Source organism: Lissotriton helveticus, chromosome 3_1 (assembly GCF_964261635.1).
Source record: "Lissotriton helveticus chromosome 3_1, aLisHel1.1, whole genome shotgun sequence".
Lineage (NCBI taxonomy): Eukaryota > Metazoa > Chordata > Amphibia > Caudata > Salamandridae > Lissotriton > Lissotriton helveticus.
The window spans coordinates 1,686,251,978-1,686,273,492 of NC_136061.1; positions in this window are offsets into that span (position 1 = coordinate 1,686,251,978).

Consider the following 21,515-nt stretch of genomic DNA (forward strand, 5'->3'; position numbering starts at 1 on the left):
CAGAATGTAGAACAATGTCATACATTCACCCCAGTACAAGGATCTGGGCCTAAATCCATCGTTTTTTTGCACTCCACACCACCCTGGGTTAGACACTGGCTATATGCAAATCAGCTCTGACCCTGTGCCTCATGGGAACAGTCCAGTCCGAACTACCAAGCCATGTCTTTCCCAGACCGGAATCAAGCATCCAAGGACCGGTTTCTGGCTATCAGCCTTCATCAGCCTGGATAGCTTGACTCCAGTGGTGTGGAGAGCCTGGGACTCACCTCTGAGCATACCCAGCCCACTCGGGGTGAAAATTGCAAAAAACACAGTTGATGGACAGAATGTAGAACAATGTCATACATTCACCCCAGTACAAGGATCTGGGCCTAAATCCATCGTTTTTTTGCACTCCACACCACCCTGGGTTAGACACTGGCTATATGCAAATCAGCTCTGACCCTGTGCCTCATGGGAACAGTCCAGTCCGAACTACCAAGCCATGTCTTTCCCAGACCTGAATCAAGCATCCAAGGACCGGTTTCTGGCTATCAGCCTTCATCAGCCTGGATAGCTTGACTCCAGTGGTGTGGAGAGCCTGGGACTCACCTCTGAGCATACCCAGCCCACTCGGGGTGAAAATTGCAAAAAACACAGTTGATGGACAGAATGTAGAACAATGTCATACATTCACCCCAGTACAAGGATCTGGGCCTAAATCCATCGTTTTTTTGCACTCCACACCACCCTGGGTTAGACACTGGCTATATGCAAATCAGCTCTGACCCTGTGCCTCATGGGAACAGTCCAGTCCGAACTACCAAGCCATGTCTTTCCCAGACCGGAATCAAGCATCCAAGGACCGGTTTCTGGCTATCAGCCTTCATCAGCCTGGATAGCTTGACTCCAGTGGTGTGGAGAGCCTGGGACTCACGTCTGAGCATACCCAGCCCACTCGGGGTGAAAATTGCAAAAAACACAGTTGATGGACAGAATGTAGAACAATGTCATACATTCACCCCAGTACAAGGATCTGGGCCTAAATCCATCATTTTTTTGCACTCCACACCACCCTGGGTTAGACACTGGCTATATGCAAATCAGCTCTGACCCTGTGCCTCATGGGAACAGTCCAGTCCGAACTACCAAGCCATGTCTTTCCCAGACCGGAATCAAGCATCCAAGGACCGGTTTCTGGCTATCAGCCTTCATCAGCCTGGATAGCTTGACTCCAGTGGTGTGGAGAGCCTGGGACTCACGTCTGAGCATACCCAGCCCACTCGGGGTGAAAATTGCAAAAAACACAGTTGATGGACAGAATGTAGAACAATGTCATACATTCACCCCAGTACAAGGATCTGGGCCTAAATCCATCGTTTTTTTGCACTCCACACCACCCTGGGTTAGACACTGGCTATATGCAAATCAGCTCTGACCCTGTGCCTCATGGGAACACTCCAGTCCGAATTACCAAGCCATGTCTTTCCCAGACCGGAATCAAGCATCCAAGGACCGGTTTCTGGCTATCAGCCTTTCTTCAGCCTGGATAGCTTGACTCCAGTGGTGTGGAGAGCCTGGGACTCACGTCTGAGCATACCCAGCCCACTCGGGGTGAAAATTGCAAAAAACACAGTTGATGGACAGAATGTAGAACATTGTCATACATTCACCCGAGTACAAGGATCTGGGCCTAAATCCATCATTTTTTTGCACTCCACACCACCCTGGGTTAGACACTGTCTATATGCTAATCAGCTCTGACCCTGTGCCTCATGGGAACAGTCCAGTCCAAACTACCAAGCCAGGTCTTTCCCAGACCGGAATCAAGCATCCAAGGACCGGTTTCTGGCTATCAGCCTTCATCAGCCTGGATAGCTTGACTCCAGTGGTGTGGAGAGCCTGGGACTCACGTCTGAGCATACCCAGCCCACTCGGGGTGAAAATTGCAAAAAACACAGTTGATGGACAGAATGTAGAACAATGTCATACATTCACCCCAGTACAAGGATCTGGGCCTAAATCCATCGTTTTTTTGCACTCCACACCACCCTGGGTTAGACACTGGCTATATGCAAATCAGCTCTGACCCTGTGCCTCATGGGAACAGTCCAGTCCGAACTACCAAGCCATGTCTTTCCGAGACCGGAATCAAGCATCCAAGAACCGGTTTCTGGCTATCAGCCTTCATCAGCCTGGATAGCTTGACTCCAGTGGTGTGGAGAGCCTGGGACTCACGTCTGAGCATACCCAGCCCACTCGGGGTGAAAATTGCAAAAAACACAGTTGATGGACAGAATGTAGAACAATGTCATACATTCACCCCAGTACAAGGATCTGGGCCTAAATCCATCGTTTTTTTGCACTCCACACCACCCTGGGTTAGACACTGGCTATATGCAAATCAGCTCTGACCCTGTGCCTCATGGGAACAGTCCAGTCCGAACTACCAAGCCATGTCTTTCCCAGACCGGAATCAAGCATCCAAGGACCGGTTTCTGGCTATCAGCCTTCATCAGCCTGGATAGCTTGACTCCAGTGGTGTGGAGAGCCTGGGACTCAGGTCTGAGCATACCCAGCCCACTCGGGGTGAAAATTGCAAAAAACACAGTAGATGGACAGAATGTAGAACAATGTCATACATTCACCCCAGTACAAGGATCCGGGCCTAAATCCATCGTTTTTTTGCACTCCACACCACCCTGGGTTAGACACTGGCTATATGCAAATCAGCTCTGACCCTGTGCCTCATGGGAACAGTCCTGTCCGAACTACCAAGCCATGTCTTTCCCAGACCGGAATCAAGCATCCAAGGACCGGTTTCTGGCTATCAGCCTTCATCAGCCTGGATAGCTTGATTCCAGTGGTGTGGAGAGCCTGGGACTCACGTCTGGGCATACCCAGCCCACTCGGGGTGAAAATTGCAAAAAACACAGTTGATGGACAAAATGTAGAACAATGTCATACATTCACCCCAGTACAAGGATCTGGGCATAAATCCATCGTTTTTTTGCACTCCACACCGCCCTGGGTTAGACACTGGCTATATGCAAATCAGCTCTGACCCTGTGCCTCATGGGAACAGTCCAGTCCGAACTACCAAGCCATGTCTTTCCCAGACCAGAATCAAGCATCCAAGGACCGGTTTCTGGCTATCATCCTTCATCAGTCTGGATAGCTTGACTCCAGTGGTGTGGAGAGCCTGGGACTCACGTCTGAGCATACCCAGCCCAATCGGGGTGAAAATTGCAAAAAACACAGTTGATGGACAGAATGTAGAACAATGTCATACATTCACCCCAGTACAAGGATCTGGGCCTAAATCCATCGTTTTTTTGCACTCCACACCACCCTGGGTTAGACACTGGCTATATGCAAATCAGTTCTGACCCTGTGCCTCATGGGAACAGTCCAGTCCGAACTACCAAGCCATGTCTTTCCCAGACCGGAATCAAGCATCCAAGGACCGGTTTCTGGCTATCAGCCTTCATCAGCCTGGATAGCTTGACTCCAGTGGTGTGGAGAGCCTGGGACTCACCTCTGAGCATACCCAGCCCACTCGGGGTGAAAAATGCAAAAAACACAGTTGATGGACAGAATGTAGAACATTGTCATACATTCACCCGAGTACAAGGATCTGGGCCTAAATCCATCATTTTTTTGCACTCCACACCACCCTGGGTTAGACACTGGCTATATGCTAATCAGCTCTGACCTTGTGCCTCATGGGAACAGTCCAGTCCGAACTACCAAGCCAGGTCTTTCCCAGACCGGAATCAAGCATCCAAGGACCGGTTTCTGGCTATCAGCCTTCATCAGCCTGGATAGCTTGACTCCAGTGGTGTGGAGAGCCTGGGACTCAGGTCTGAGCATACCCAGCCCACTCGGGGTGAAAATTGCAAAAAACACAGTTGATGGACGGAATGTAGAACAATGTCATACATTCACCCCAGTACAAGGATCCGGGCCTAAATCCATCGTTTTTTTGCACTCCACACCACCCTGGGTTAGACACTGGCTATATGCAAATCAGCTCTGACCCTGTGCCTCATGGGAACAGTCCTGTCCGAACTACCAAGCCATGTCTTTCCCAGACCGGAATCAAGCATCCAAGGACCGGTTTCTGGCTATCAGCCTTCATCAGCCTGGATAGCTTGATTCCAGTGGTGTGGAGAGCCTGGGACTCACGTCTGGGCATACCCAGCCCACTCGGGGTGAAAATTGCAAAAAACACAGTTGATGGACAGAATGTAGAACAATGTCATACATTCACCCCAGTACAAGGATCTGGGCCTAAATCAATCGTTTTTTTGCACTCCACACCACCCTGGGTTAGACACTGGCTATATGCAAATCAGCACTGACCCTATGCCTCATGGGAACAGTCCAGTCCGAACTACCAAGCCATGTCTTTCCCAGACCAGAATCAAGCATCCAAGGACCGGTTTCTGGCTATCAGCCTTCATCAGTCTGGATAGCTTGACTCCAGTGGTGTGGAGAGCCTGGGACTCACGTCTGAGCATACCCAGCCCATTCGGGGTGAAAATTGCAAAAAACACAGTTGATGGACAGAATGTAGAACAATGTCATACATTCACTCCAGTACAAGGATCTGGGCCTAAATCCATCGTTTCTTTGCACTCCACACCACCCTGGGTTAGACACTGGCTATATGCAAATCAGCTCTGACCCTGTGCCTCATGGGAACAGTCCAGTCCGAACTACCAAGCCATGTCTTTCCCAGACCGGAATCAAGCATCCAAGGACCGGTTTCTGGCTATCAGCCTTCATCAGCCTGGATAGCTTGACTCCAGTGGTGTGGAGAGCCTGGGACTCACCTCTGAGCATACCCAGCCCACTCGGGGTGAAAATTGCAAAAAACACAGTTGATGGACAGAATGTAGAACAATGTCATACATTCACCCCAGTACAAGGATCTGGGCCTAAATCCATCGTTTTTTTGCACTCCACACCACCCTGGGTTAGACACTGGCTATATGCAAATCAGCTCTGACCCTGTGCCTCATGGGAACAGTCCAGTCCGAACTACCAAGCCATGTCTTTCCCAGACCGGAATCAAGCATCCAAGGACCGGTTTCTGGCTATCAGCCTTCATCAGCCTGGATAGCTTGACTCCAGTGGTGTGGAGAGCCTGGGACTCACCTCTGAGCATACCCAGCCCACTCGGGGTGAAAATTGCAAAAAACACAGTTGATGGACAGAATGTAGAACAATGTCATACATTCACCCCAGTACAAGGATCTGGGCCTAAATCCATCGTTTTTTTGCACTCCACACCACCCTGGGTTAGACACTGGCTATATGCAAATCAGCTCTGACCCTGTGCCTCATGGGAACAGTCCAGTCCGAACTACCAAGCCATGTCTTTCCCAGACCGGAATCAAGCATCCAAGGACCGGTTTCTGGCTATCAGCCTTCATCAGCCTGGATAGCTTGACTCCAGTGGTGTGGAGAGCCTGGGACTCACGTCTGAGCATACCCAGCCCACTCGGGGTGAAAATTGCAAAAAACACAGTTGATGGACAGAATGTAGAACAATGTCATACATTCACCCCAGTACAAGGATCTGGGCCTAAATCCATCATTTTTTTGCACTCCACACCACCCTGGGTTAGACACTGGCTATATGCAAATCAGCTCTGGCCCTGTGCCTCATGGGAACAGTCCAGTCCGAACTACCAAGCCATGTCTTTCCCAGACCGGAATCAAGCATCCAAGGACCGGTTTCTGGCTATCAGCCTTCATCAGCCTGGATAGCTTGACTCCAGTGGTGTGGAGAGCCTGGGACTCACGTCTGAGCATACCCAGCCCACTCGGGGTGAAAATTGCAAAAAACACAGTTGATGGACGGAATGTAGAACAGTGTCATACATTCACCGAAGTACAAGGATCTGGGCCTAAATCCATCGTTTTTTTGCACTCCACACCACCCTGGGTTAGACACTGGCTATATGCAAATCAGCTCTGACCCTGTGCCTCATGGGAACACTCCAGTCCGAATTACCAAGCCATGTCTTTCCCAGACCGGAATCAAGCATCCAAGGACCGGTTTCTGGCTATCAGCCTTTCTTCAGCCTGGATAGCTTGACTCCAGTGGTGTGGAGAGCCTGGGACTCACGTCTGAGCATACCCAGCCCACTCGGGGTGAAAATTGCAAAAAACACAGTTGATGGACAGAATGTAGAACATTGTCATACATTCACCCGAGTACAAGGATCTGGGCCTAAATCCATCATTTTTTTGCACTCCACACCACCCTGGGTTAGACACTGTCTATATGCTAATCAGCTCTGACCCTGTGCCTCATGGGAACAGTCCAGTCCAAACTACCAAGCCAGGTCTTTCCCAGACCGGAATCAAGCATCCAAGGACCGGTTTCTGGCTATCAGCCTTCATCAGCCTGGATAGCTTGACTCCAGTGGTGTGGAGAGCCTGGGACTCACGTCTGAGCATACCCAGCCCACTCGGGGTGAAAATTGCAAAAAACACAGTTGATGGACAGAATGTAGAACAATGTCATACATTCACCCCAGTACAAGGATCTGGGCCTAAATCCATCGTTTTTTTGCACTCCACACCACCCTGGGTTAGACACTGGCTATATGCAAATCAGCTCTGACCCTGTGCCTCATGGGAACAGTCCAGTCCGAACTACCAAGCCATGTCTTTCCGAGACCGGAATCAAGCATCCAAGAACCGGTTTCTGGCTATCAGCCTTCATCAGCCTGGATAGCTTGACTCCAGTGGTGTGGAGAGCCTGGGACTCACGTCTGAGCATACCCAGCCCACTCGGGGTGAAAATTGCAAAAAACACAGTTGATGGACAGAATGTAGAACAATGTCATACATTCACCCCAGTACAAGGATCTGGGCCTAAATCCATCGTTTTTTTGCACTCCACACCACCCTGGGTTAGACACTGGCTATATGCAAATCAGCTCTGACCCTGTGCCTCATGGGAACAGTCCAGTCCGAACTACCAAGCCATGTCTTTCCCAGACCGGAATCAAGCATCCAAGGACCGGTTTCTGGCTATCAGCCTTCATCAGCCTGGATAGCTTGACTCCAGTGGTGTGGAGAGCCTGGGACTCAGGTCTGAGCATACCCAGCCCACTCGGGGTGAAAATTGCAAAAAACACAGTAGATGGACAGAATGTAGAACAATGTCATACATTCACCCCAGTACAAGGATCCGGGCCTAAATCCATCGTTTTTTTGCACTCCACACCACCCTGGGTTAGACACTGGCTATATGCAAATCAGCTCTGACCCTGTGCCTCATGGGAACAGTCCTGTCCGAACTACCAAGCCATGTCTTTCCCAGACCGGAATCAAGCATCCAAGGACCGGTTTCTGGCTATCAGCCTTCATCAGCCTGGATAGCTTGATTCCAGTGGTGTGGAGAGCCTGGGACTCACGTCCGGGCATACCCAGCCCACTCGGGGTGAAAATTGCAAAAAACACAGTTGATGGACAAAATGTAGAACAATGTCATACATTCACCCCAGTACAAGGATCTGGGCATAAATCCATCGTTTTTTTGCACTCCACACCGCCCTGGGTTAGACACTGGCTATATGCAAATCAGCTCTGACCCTGTGCCTCATGGGAACAGTCCAGTCCGAACTACCAAGCCATGTCTTTCCCAGACCAGAATCAAGCATCCAAGGACCGGTTTCTGGCTATCATCCTTCATCAGTCTGGATAGCTTGACTCCAGTGGTGTGGAGAGCCTGGGACTCACGTCTGAGCATACCCAGCCCACTCGGGGTGAAAATTGCAAAAAACACAGTTGATGGACAGAATGTAGAACAATGTCATGCATTCACCCCAGTACAAGGATCTGGGCCTAAATCCATCGTTTTTTTGCACTCCACACCACCCTGGGTTAGACACTGGCTATATGCAAATCAGTTCTGACCCTGTGCCTCATGGGAACAGTCCAGTCCGAACTACCAAGCCATGTCTTTCCCAGACCGGAATCAAGCATCCAAGGACCGGTTTCTGGCTATCAGCCTTCATCAGCCTGGATAGCTTGACTCCAGTGGTGTGGAGAGCCTGGGACTCACCTCTGAGCATACCCAGCCCACTCGGGGTGAAAAATGCAAAAAACACAGTTGATGGACAGAATGTAGAACATTGTCATACATTCACCCGAGTACAAGGATCTGGGCCTAAATCCATCATTTTTTTGCACTCCACACCACCCTGGGTTAGACACTGGCTATATGCTAATCAGCTCTGACCTTGTGCCTCATGGGAACAGTCCAGTCCGAACTACCAAGCCAGGTCTTTCCCAGACCGGAATCAAGCATCCAAGGACCGGTTTCTGGCTATCAGCCTTCATCAGCCTGGATAGCTTGACTCCAGTGGTGTGGAGAGCCTGGGACTCAGGTCTGAGCATACCCAGCCCACTCGGGGTGAAAATTGCAAAAAACACAGTTGATGGACGGAATGTAGAACAATGTCATACATTCACCCCAGTACAAGGATCCGGGCCTAAATCCATCGTTTTTTTGCACTCCACACCACCCTGGGTTAGACACTGGCTATATGCAAATCAGCTCTGACCCTGTGCCTCATGGGAACAGTCCTGTCCGAACTACCAAGCCATGTCTTTCCCAGACCGGAATCAAGCATCCAAGGACCGGTTTCTGGCTATCAGCCTTCATCAGCCTGGATAGCTTGATTCCAGTGGTGTGGAGAGCCTGGGACTCACGTCTGGGCATACCCAGCCCACTCGGGGTGAAAATTGCAAAAAACACAGTTGATGGACAGAATGTAGAACAATGTCATACATTCACCCCAGTACAAGGATCTGGGCCTAAATCCATCGTTTTTTTGCACTCCACACCACCCTGGGTTAGACACTGGCTATATGCAAATCAGCACTGACCCTATGCCTCATGGGAACAGTCCAGTCCGAACTACCAAGCCATGTCTTTCCCAGACCAGAATCAAGCATCCAAGGACCGGTTTCTGGCTATCAGCCTTCATCAGTCTGGATAGCTTGACTCCAGTGGTGTGGAGAGCCTGGGACTCACGTCTGAGCATACCCAGCCCACTCGGGGTGAAAATTGCAAAAAACACAGTTGATGGACAGAATGTAGAACAATGTCATACATTCACCCCAGTACAAGGATCTGGGCCTAAATCCATCGTTTCTTTGCACTCCACACCACCCTGGGTTAGACACTGGCTATATGCAAATCAGCTCTGACCCTGTGCCTCATGGGAACAGTCCAGTCCGAACTACCAAGCCATGTCTTTCCCAGACCGGAATCAAGCATCCAAGGACCGGTTTCTGGCTATCAGCCTTCATCAGCCTGTATAGCTTGACTCCAGTGGTGTGGGGAGCCTGGGACTCACCTCTGAGCATACCCAGCCCACTCGGGGTGAAAATTGCAAAAAACACAGTTGATGGACAGAATGTAGAACATTGTCATACATTCACCCGAGTACAAGGATCTGGGCCTCAATCCATCATTTTTTTGCACTCCACACCACCCTGGGTTAGACACTGGCTATATGCTAATCAGCTCTGACCTTGTGCCTCATGGGAACAGTCCAGTCCGAACTACCAAGCCAGGTCTTTCCCAGACCGGAATCAAGCATCCAAGGACCGGATTCTGGCTATCATCCTTCATCAGCCTGGATAGCTTGACTCCAGTGGTGTGGAGAGCCTGGGACTCAGGTCTGAGCATACCCAGCCCACTCGGGGTGAAAATTGCAAAAAACACAGTTGATGGACAGAATGTAGAACAATGTCATACATTCACCCCTGTACAAGGATCTGGGCCTAAATCCATCGTTTTTTTGCACTCCACACCACCCTGGGTTAGACACTGGCTATATGCAAATCAGCTCTGACCCTGTGCCTCATGGGAACAGTCCAGTCCGAACTACCAAGCCATGTCTTTCCCAGACCGGAATCAAGCATCCAAGGACCGGTTTCTGGCTATCAGCCTTCATCAGCCTGGATAGCTTGACTCCAGTGGTGTGGAGAGCCTGTGACTCACGTCTGAGCATACCCAGCCCACTCGGGGTGAAAATTGCAAAAAACACAGTTGATGGACAGAATGTAGAACAATATCATACATTCACCCCAGTACAAGGATCTGGGCCTAAATCCATCGTTTTTTTGCACTCCACACCACCCTGGGTTAGAAACTGGCTATATGCAAATCAGCTCTGACCCTGTGCCTCATGGGAAAAGTCCATTCCGAACTACCAAGCCATGTCTTTCCCAGACCGGAATCAAGCATCCAAGGACCGGTTTCTGGCTATCAGCCTTCATCAGCCTGGATAGCTTGACTCCAGTGGTGTGGAGAGCCTGGGACTCACGTCTGAGCATACCCAGCCCACTCGGGGTGAAAATTGCAAAAAACACAGTTGATGGACAGAATGTAGAACAATGTCATACATTCACCCCAGTACAAGGATCTGGGCCTAAATCCATCGTTTTTTTGCACTCCACACCACCCTGGGTTAGACACTGGCTATATGCAAATCAGCTCTGACCCTGTGCCTCATGGGAACAGTCCAGTCCGAACTACCAAGCCATGTCTTTCCCAGACCGGAATCAAGCATCCAAGGACCGGTTTCTGGCTATCAGCCTTCATCAGCCTGGATAGCTTGACTCCAGTGGTGTGGAGAGCCTGGGACTCACGTCTGAGCATACCCAGCCCACTCGGGGTGAAAAGTGCAAAAAACACAGTTGATGGACAGAATGTAGAACAATGTCATACATTCACCCCAGTACAAGGATCTGGGCCTAAATCCATCGTTTTTTTGCACTCCACACCACCCTGGGTTAGACACTGGCTATATGCAAATCAGCTCTGACCCTGTGCCTCATGGGAACAGTCCAGTCCGAACTACCAAGCCATGTCTTTCCCAGACCGGAATCAAGCATCCAAGGACCGGTTTCTGGCTATCAGCCTTCATCAGCCTGGATAGCTTGACTCCAGTGGTGTGGAGAGCCTGGGACTCAGGTCTGAGCATACCCAGCCCACTCGGGGTGAAAATTGCAAAAAACACAGTAGATGGACAGAATGTAGAACAATGTCATACATTCACCCCAGTACAAGGATCCGGGCCTAAATCCATCGTTTTTTTGCACTCCACACCACCCTGGGTTAGACACTGGCTATATGCAAATCAGCTCTGACCCTGTGCCTCATGGGAACAGTCCTGTCCGAACTACCAAGCCATGTCTTTCCCAGACCGGAATCAAGCATCCAAGGACCGGTTTCTGGCTATCAGCCTTCATCAGCCTGGATAGCTTGATTCCAGTGGTGTGGAGAGCCTGGGACTCACGTCCGGGCATACCCAGCCCACTCGGGGTGAAAATTGCAAAAAACACAGTTGATGGACAAAATGTAGAACAATGTCATACATTCACCCCAGTACAAGGATCTGGGCATAAATCCATCGTTTTTTTGCACTCCACACCGCCCTGGGTTAGACACTGGCTATATGCAAATCAGCTCTGACCCTGTGCCTCATGGGACCAGAATCAAGCATCCAAGGACCGGTTTCTGGCTATCATCCTTCATCAGTCTGGATAGCTTGACTCCAGTGGTGTGGAGAGCCTGGGACTCACGTCTGAGCATACCCAGCCCACTCGGGGTGAAAATTGCAAAAAACACAGTTGATGGACAGAATACATTCACCCCAGTACAAGGATCCGGGCCTAAATCCATCGTTTTTTTGCACTCCACACCACCCTGGGTTAGACACTGGCTATATGCAAATCAGTTCTGACCCTGTGCCTCATGGGAACAGTCCAGTCCGAACTACCAAGCCATGTCTTTCCCAGACCGGAATCAAGCATCCAAGGACCGGTTTCTGGCTATCAGCCTTCATCAGCCTGGATAGCTTGACTCCAGTGGTGTGGAGAGCCTGGGACTCACCTCTGAGCATACCCAGCCCACTCGGGGTGAAAAATGCAAAAAACACAGTTGATGGACAGAATGTAGAACATTGTCATACATTCACCCGAGTACAAGGATCTGGGCCTAAATCCATCATTTTTTTGCACTCCACACCACCCTGGGTTAGACACTGGCTATATGCTAATCAGCTCTGACCTTGTGCCTCATGGGAACAGTCCAGTCCGAACTACCAAGCCAGGTCTTTCCCAGACCGGAATCAAGCATCCAAGGACCGGTTTCTGGCTATCAGCCTTCATCAGCCTGGATAGCTTGACTCCAGTGGTGTGGAGAGCCTGGGACTCAGGTCTGAGCATACCCAGCCCACTCGGGGTGAAAATTGCAAAAAACACAGTTGATGGACGGAATGTAGAACAATGTCATACATTCACCCCAGTACAAGGATCCGGGCCTAAATCCATCGTTTTTTTGCACTCCACACCACCCTGGGTTAGACACTGGCTATATGCAAATCAGCTCTGACCCTGTGCCTCATGGGAACAGTCCTGTCCGAACTACCAAGCCATGTCTTTCCCAGACCGGAATCAAGCATCCAAGGACCGGTTTCTGGCTATCAGCCTTCATCAGCCTGGATAGCTTGATTCCAGTGGTGTGGAGAGCCTGGGACTCACGTCTGGGCATACCCAGCCCACTCGGGGTGAAAATTGCAAAAAACACAGTTGATGGACAGAATGTAGAACAATGTCATACATTCACCCCAGTACAAGGATCTGGGCCTAAATCCATCGTTTTTTTGCACTCCACACCACCCTGGGTTAGACACTGGCTATATGCAAATCAGCACTGACCCTATGCCTCATGGGAACAGTCCATTCCGAACTACCAAGCCATGTCTTTCCCAGACCAGAATCAAGCATCCAAGGACCGGTTTCTGGCTATCAGCCTTCATCAGTCTGGATAGCTTGACTCCAGTGGTGTGGAGAGCCTGGGACTCACGTCTGAGCATACCCAGCCCACTCGGGGTGAAAATTGCAAAAAACACAGTTGATGGACAGAATGTAGAACAATGTCATACATTCACCCCAGTACAAGGATCTGGGCCTAAATCCATCGTTTCTTTGCACTCCACACCACCCTGGGTTAGACACTGGCTATATGCAAATCAGCTCTGACCCTGTGCCTCATGGGAACAGTCCAGTCCGAACTACCAAGCCATGTCTTTCCCAGACCGGAATCAAGCATCCAAGGACCGGTTTCTGGCTATCAGCCTTCATCAGCCTGGATAGCTTGACTCCAGTGGTGTGGGGAGCCTGGGACTCACCTCTGAGCATACCCAGCCCACTCGGGGTGAAAATTGCAAAAAACACAGTTGATGGACAGAATGTAGAACATTGTCATACATTCACCCGAGTACAAGGATCTGGGCCTCAATCCATCATTTTTTTGCACTCCACACCACCCTGGGTTAGACACTGGCTATATGCTAATCAGCTCTGACCTTGTGCCTCATGGGAACAGTCCAGTCCGAACTACCAAGCCAGGTCTTTCCCAGACCGGAATCAAGCATCCAAGGACCGGTTTCTGGCTATCATCCTTCATCAGCCTGGATAGCTTGACTCCAGTGGTGTGGAGAGCCTGGGACTCAGGTCTGAGCATACCCAGCCCACTCGGGGTGAAAATTGCAAAAAACACAGTTGATGGACAGAATGTAGAACAATGTCATACATTCACCCCTGTACAAGGATCTGGGCCTAAATCCATCGTTTTTTTGCACTCCACACCACCCTGGGTTAGACACTGGCTATATGCAAATCAGCTCTGACCCTGTGCCTCATGGGAACAGTCCAGTCCGAACTACCAAGCCATGTCTTTCCCAGACCGGAATCAAGCATCCAAGGACCGGTTTCTGGCTATCAGCCTTCATCAGCCTGGATAGCTTGACTCCAGTGGTGTGGAGAGCCTGTGACTCACGTCTGAGCATACCCAGCCCACTCGGGGTGAAAATTGCAAAAAACACAGTTGATGGACAGAATGTAGAACAATATCATACATTCACCCCAGTACAAGGATCTGGGCCTAAATCCATCGTTTTTTTGCACTCCACACCACCCTGGGTTAGAAACTGGCTATATGCAAATCAGCTCTGACCCTGTGCCTCATGGGAAAAGTCCATTCCGAACTACCAAGCCATGTCTTTCCCAGACCGGAATCAAGCATCCAAGGACCGGTTTCTGGCTATCAGCCTTCATCAGCCTGGATAGCTTGACTCCAGTGGTGTGGAGAGCCTGGGACTCACGTCTGAGCATACCCAGCCCACTCGGGGTGAAAATTGCAAAAAACACAGTTGATGGACAGAATGTAGAACAATGTCATACATTCACCCCAGTACAAGGATCTGGGCCTAAATCCATCGTTTTTTTGCACTCCACACCACCCTGGGTTAGACACTGGCTATATGCAAATCAGCTCTGACCCTGTGCCTCATGGGAACAGTCCAGTCCGAACTACCAAGCCATGTCTTTCCCAGACCGGAATCAAGCATCCAAGGACCGGTTTCTGGCTATCAGCCTTCATCAGCCTGGATAGCTTGACTCCAGTGGTGTGGAGAGCCTGGGACTCACGTCTGAGCATACCCAGCCCACTCGGGGTGAAAAGTGCAAAAAACACAGTTGATGGACAGAATGTAGAACAATGTCATACATTCACCCCAGTACAAGGATCTGGGCCTAAATCCATCGTTTTTTTGCACTCCACATCACCCTGGGTTAGACACTGGCTATATGCAAATCAGCTCTGACCCTGTGCCTCATGGGAACAGTCCAGTCCGAACTACCAAGCCATGTCTTTCCCAGACCGGAATCAAGCATCCAAGGACCGGTTTCTGGCTATCAGCCTTCATCAGCCTGAATAGCTTGACTCCAGTGGTGTGGAGAGCCTGGGACTCACGTCTGAGCATACCCAGCCCACTCGGGGTGAAAATTGCAAAAAACACAGTTGATGGACAGAATGTAGAACATTGTCATACATTCACCCGAGTACAAGGATCTGGGCCTAAATCCATCATTTTTTTGCACTCCACACCACCCTGGGTTAGACACTGGCTATATGCTAATCAGCTCTGACCCTGTGCCTCATGGGAACAGTCCAGTCCGAACTACCAAGCCAGGTCTTTCCCAGACCGGAATCAAGCATCCAAGAACGGTTTCTGGCTATCAGCCTTCATCAGCCTGGATAGCTTGACTCCAGTGGTGTGGAGAGCCTGGGACTCAGGTCTGAGCATACCCAGCCCACTCGGGGTGCAAATTGCAAAAAACACAGTTGATGGACAGAATGTAGAACAATGTCATACATTCACCCCAGTACAAGGATCTGGGCCTAAATCCATCGTTTTTTTGCACTCCACATCACCCTGGGTTAGACACTGGCTATATGCAAATCAGCTCTGACCCTGTGCCTCATGGGAACAGTCCAGTCCGAACTACCAAGCCATGTCTTTCCCAGACCGGAATCAAGCATCCAAGGACCGGTTTCTGGCTATCAGCCTTCATCAGCATGAATAGCTTGACTCCAGTGGTGTGGAGAGCCTGGGACTCACGTCTGAGCATACCCAGCCCACTCGGGGTGAAAATTGCAAAAAACACAGTTGATGGACAGAATGTAGAACATTGTCATACATTCACCCGAGTACAAGGAACTGGGCCTAAATCCATCATTTTTTTGCACTCCACACCACCCTGGGTTAGACACTGGCTATATGCTAATCAGCTCTGACCCTGTGCCTCATGGGAACAGTCCAGTCCGAACTACCAAGCCAGGTCTTTCCCAGACCGGAATCAAGCATCCAAGAACGGTTTCTGGCTATCAGCCTTCATCAGCCTGGATAGCTTGACTCCAGTGGTGTGGAGAGCCTGGGACTCAGGTCTGAGCATACCCAGCCCACTCGGGGTGAAAATTGCAAAAAACACAGTTGATGGACAGAATGTAGAACAATGTCATACATTCACCCCAGTACAAGGATCTGGGCCTTAATCCATCGTTTTTTTGCACTCCACACCACCCTGGGTTAGACACTGGCTATATGCAAATCAGCTCTGACCCTGTGCCTCATGGGAACAGTCCAGTCCGAACTACCAAGCCATGTCTTTCCCAGACCGGAATCAAGCATCCAAGGACCGGTTTCTGGCTATCAGCCTTCATCAGCCTGGATAGCTTGACTCCAGTGGTGTGGAGAGCCTGTGACTCACGTCTGAGCAGACCCAGCCCACTCGGTGTGAAAATTGCAAAAAACACAGTTGATGGACAGAATGTAGAACAATGTCATACATTCACCGAAGTACAAGGATCTGGGCCTAAATCCATCGTTTTTTTGCACTCCACACCACCCTGGGTTAGACACTGGCTATATGCAAATCAGCTCTGACCCTGTGCCTCATGGGAACAGTCCAGTCCGAACTACCAAGCCATGTCTTTCCCAGACCGGAATCAAGCATCCAAGGACCGGTTTCTGGCTATCAGCCTTCATCAGCCTGGATAGCTTGACTCCAGTGGTGTGGAGAGCCTGGGACTCACGTCTGAGCATACCCAGCCCACTCGGGGTGAAAATTGCAAAAAACACAGTTGATGGACAGAATGTAGAACATTGTCATACATTCACCCGAGTACAAGGATCTGGGCCTAAATCCATCATTTTTTTGCACTCCACACCACCCTGGGTTAGACACTGGCTATATGCAAATCAGCTCTGACCCTGTGCCTCATGGGAACAGTCCAGTCCGAACTACCAAGCCATGTCTTTCCCAGACCGGAATCAAGCATCCAAGGACCGGTTTCTGGCTATCAGCCTTCATCAGCCTGGATAGCTTGACTCCAGTGGTGTGGAGAGCCTGGGACTCAGGTCTGAGCATACCCAGCCCACTCGGGGTGAAAATTGCAAAAAGCACAGTTGATGGACAGAATGTAGAACAATGTCATACATTCACCCCAGTACAAGGATCTGGGCCTTAATCCATCGTTTTTTTGCACTCCACACCACCCTGGGTTAGACACTGGTTATATGCAAATCAGCTCTGACCCTGTGCCTCATGGGAACAGTCCAGTCCGAACTACCAAGCCATGTCTTTCCCAGACCGGAATCAAGCATCCAAGGACCGGTTTCTGGCTATCAGCCTTCATCAGCCTGGATAGCTTGACTCCAGTGGTGTGGAGAGCCTGGGACTCACGTCTGAGCATACCCAGCCCACTCGGGGTGAAAATTGCAAAAAACACAGTTGATGGACAGAATGTAGAACAATGTCATACATTCACCCCAGTACAAGGATCTGGGCCTAAATCCATCTTTTTTTTGCACTTCACACCACCCTGGGTTAGACACTGGCTATATGCAAATCAGCTCTGACCCTGTGCCTCATGGGAACAGTCCAGTCTGAACTACCAAGCCATGTCTTTCCCAGACCGGAATCAAGCATCCAAGGACTGGTTTCTGGCTATCAGCCTTCATCAGCCTGGATAGCTTGACTCCAGTGGTGTGGAGAGCCTGGGACTCACGTCTGAGCATACCCAGCCCACTCGGGGTGAAAATTGCAAAAAACACAGTTGATGGACAGAATGTAGAACAATGTCATACATTCACCCCAGTACAAGGATCTGGGCCTAAATCCATCGTTTTTTTGCACTCCACACCACCCTGGGTTAGACACTGGCTATATGCAAATCAGCTTTGACCCTGTGCCTCATGGGAACAGTCCAGTCCGAACTACCAAGCCATGTCTTTCCCAGACCGGAATCAAGCATCCAAGGACCGGTTTCTGGCTATCAGCCTTCATCAGCCTGGATAGCTTGACTCCAGTGGTGTGGAGAGCCTGTGACTCACGTCTGAGCATACCCAGCCCACTCGGGGTGAAAATTGCAAAAAACACAGTTGATGGACAGAATGTAGAACAATGTCATACATTCACCCCAGTACAAGGATCTGGGCCTAAATCCATCGTTTTTTTGCACTCCACATCACCCTGGGTTAGACACTGGCTATATGCAAATCAGCTCTGACCCTGTGCCTCATGGGAACAGTCCAGTCCGAACTACCAAGCCATGTCTTTCCCAGACCGGAATCAAGCATCCAAGGACCGGTTTCTGGCTATCAGCCTTCATCAGCCTGAATAGCTTGACTCCAGTGGTGTGGAGAGCCTGGGACTCACGTCTGAGCATACCCAGCCCACTCGGGGTGAAAATTGCAAAAAACACAGTTGATGGACAGAATGTAGAACATTGTCATAGATTCACCCGAGTACAAGGATCTGGGCCTAAATCCATCATTTTTTTGCACTCCACACCACCCTGGGTTAGACACTGGCTATATGCTAATCAGCTCTGACCCTGTGCCTCATGGGAACAGTCCAGTCCGAACTACCAAGCCAGGTCTTTCCCAGACCGGAATCAAGCATCCAAGAACGGTTTCTGGCTATCAGCCTTCATCAGCCTGGATAGCTTGACTCCAGTGGTGTGGAGAGCCTGGGACTCAGGTCTGAGCATACCCAGCCCACTCGGGGTGAAAATTGCAAAAAACACAGTTGATGGACAGAATGTAGAACAATGTCATACATTCACCCCAGTACAAGGATCTGGGCCTTAATCAATCGTTTTTTTGCACTCCACACCACCCTGGGTTAGACACTGGCTATATGCAAATCAGCTCTGACCCTGTGCCTCATGGGAACAGTCCAGTCCGAACTACCAAGCCATGTCTTTCCCAGACCGGAATCAAGCATCCAAGGACCGGTTTCTGGCTATCAGCCTTCATCAGCCTGAATAGCTTGACTCCAGTGGTGTGGAGAGCCTGGGACTCACGTCTGAGCATACCCAGCCCACTCGGGGTGAAAATTGCAAAAAACACAGTTGATGGACAGAATGTAGAACATTGTCATACATTCACCCGAGTACAAGGAACTGGGCCTAAATCCATCATTTTTTTGCACTCCACACCACCCTGGGTTAGACACTGGCTATATGCTAATCAGCTCTGACCCTGTGCCTCATGGGAACAGTCCAGTCCGAACTACCAAGCCAGGTCTTTCCCAGACCGGAATCAAGCATCCAAGAACGGTTTCTGGCTATCAGCCTTCATCAGCCTGGATAGCTTGACTCCAGTGGTGTGGAGAGCCTGGGACTCAGGTCCGAGCATACCCAGCCCACTCGGGGTGAAAATTGCAAAAAACACAGTTGATGGACAGAATGTAGAACAATGTCATACATTCACCCCAGTACAAGGATCTGGGCCTTAATCCATCGTTTTTTTGCACTCCACACCACCCTGGGTTAGACACTGGCTATATGCAAATCAGCTCTGACCCTGTGCCTCATGGGAACAGTCCAGTCCGAACTACCAAGCCATGTCTTTCCCAGACCGGAATCAAGCATCCAAGGACCGGTTTCTGGCTATCAGCCTTCATCAGCCTGGATAGCTTGACTCCAGTGGTGTGGAGAGCCTGTGACTCACGTCTGAGCATACCCAGCCCACTCGGTGTGAAAATTGCAAAAAACACAGTTGATGGACAGAATGTAGAACAATGTCATACATTCACCGAAGTACAAGGATCTGGGCCTAAATCCATCGTTTTTTTGCACTCCACACCACCCTGGGTTAGACACTGGCTATATGCAAATCAGCTCTGACCCTGTGCCTCATGGGAACAGTCCAGTCCGAACTACCAAGCCATGTCTTTCCCAGACCGGAATCAAGCATCCAAGGACCGGTTTCTGGCTATCAGCCTTCATCAGCCTGGATAGCTTGACTCCAGTGGTGTGGAGAGCCTGGGACTCACGTCTGAGCATACCCAGCCCACTCGGGGTGAAAATTGCAAAAAACACAGTTGATGGACAGAATGTAGAACATTGTCATACATTCACCCGAGTACAAGGATCTGGGCCTAAATCCATCATTTTTTTGCACTCCACACCACCCTGGGTTAGACACTGGCTATATGCAAATCAGCTCTGACCCTGTGCCTCATGGGAACAGTCCAGTCCGAACTACCAAGCCATGTCTTTCCCAGACCGGAATCAAGCATCCAAGGACCGGTTTCTGGCTATCAGCCTTCATCAGCCTGGATAGCTTGACTCCAGTGGTGTGGAGAGCCTGTGACTCACGTCTGAGCATACCCAGCCCACTCGGTGTGAAAATTGCAAAAAACACAGTTGATGGACAGAATGTAGAACAATGTCATACATTCACCCCAGTACAAGGATCTGGGCCTAAATCCATCGTTTTTTTGCACTTCACACTACCCTGGGTTAGACACTGGCTATATGCAAATCAGCTCTGACCCTGTGCCTCATGGGAACAGTCCAGTCCGAACTACCAAGCCATGTCTTTCCCAGACCGGAATCAAGCATCCAAGGACCGGTTTCTGGCTATCAGCCTTCATCAGCCTGGATAGCTTGACTCCAGTGGTGTGGAGAGCCTGGGACTCACGTCTGAGCATACCCAGCCCACTCGGGGTGAAAATTGCAAAAAACACAGTTGATGGACAGAATGTAGAACATTGTCATACATTCACCCGAGTACAAGGATCTGGGCCTAAATCCATCATTTTGTTGCACTCCACACCACCCTGGGTTAGACACTGGCTATATGCTAATCAGCTCTGACCCTGTGCCTCATGGGAACAGTCCAGTCCGAACTACCAAGCCAGGTCTTTCCCAGACCGGAATCAAGCATCCAAGAACGGTTTCTGGCTATCAGCGTTCATCAGCCTGGATAGCTTGACTCCAGTGGTGTGGAGAGCCTGGGACTCAGGTCTGAGCATACCCAGCCCACTCGGGGTGAAAATTGCAAAAAGCACAATTGATGGACAGAATGTAGAACAATGTCATACATTCACCCCAGTACAAGGATCTGGGCCTTAATCCATCGTTTTTTTGCACTCCACACCACCCTGGGTTAGACACTGGTTATATGCAAATCAGCTCTGACCCTGTGCCTCATGGGAACAGTCCAGTCCGAACTACCAAGCCATGTCTTTCCCAGACCGGAATCAAGCATCCAAGGACCGGTTTCTGGCTATCAGCCTTCATCAGCCTGGATAGCTTGACTCCAGTGGTGTGGAGAGCCTGGGACTCACGTCTGAGCATACCCAGCCCACTCGGGGTGAAAATTGCAAAAAACACAGTTGATGGACAGAATGTAGAACAATGTCATACATTCACCCCAGTACAAGGATCTGGGCCTAAATCCATCGTTTTTTTGCACTCCACACCACCCTGGGTTAGACACTGGCTATATGCAAATCAGCTCTGACCCTGTGCCTCATGGGAACAGTCCAGTCTGAACTACCAAGCCATGTCTTTCCCAGACCGGAATCAAGCATCCAAGGACTGGTTTCTGGCTATCAGCCTTCATCAGCCTGGATAGCTTGACTCCAGTGGTGTGGAGAGCCTGGGACTCACGTCTGAGCATACCCAGCCCACTCGGGGTGAAAATTGCAAAAAACACAGTTGATGGACAGAATGTAGAACAATGTCATACATTCACTCCAGTACAAGGATCTGGGCCTAAATCCATTGTTTTTTTGCATTCCACACCACCCTGGGTTAGACACTGGCTATATGCAAATCAGCTCTGACC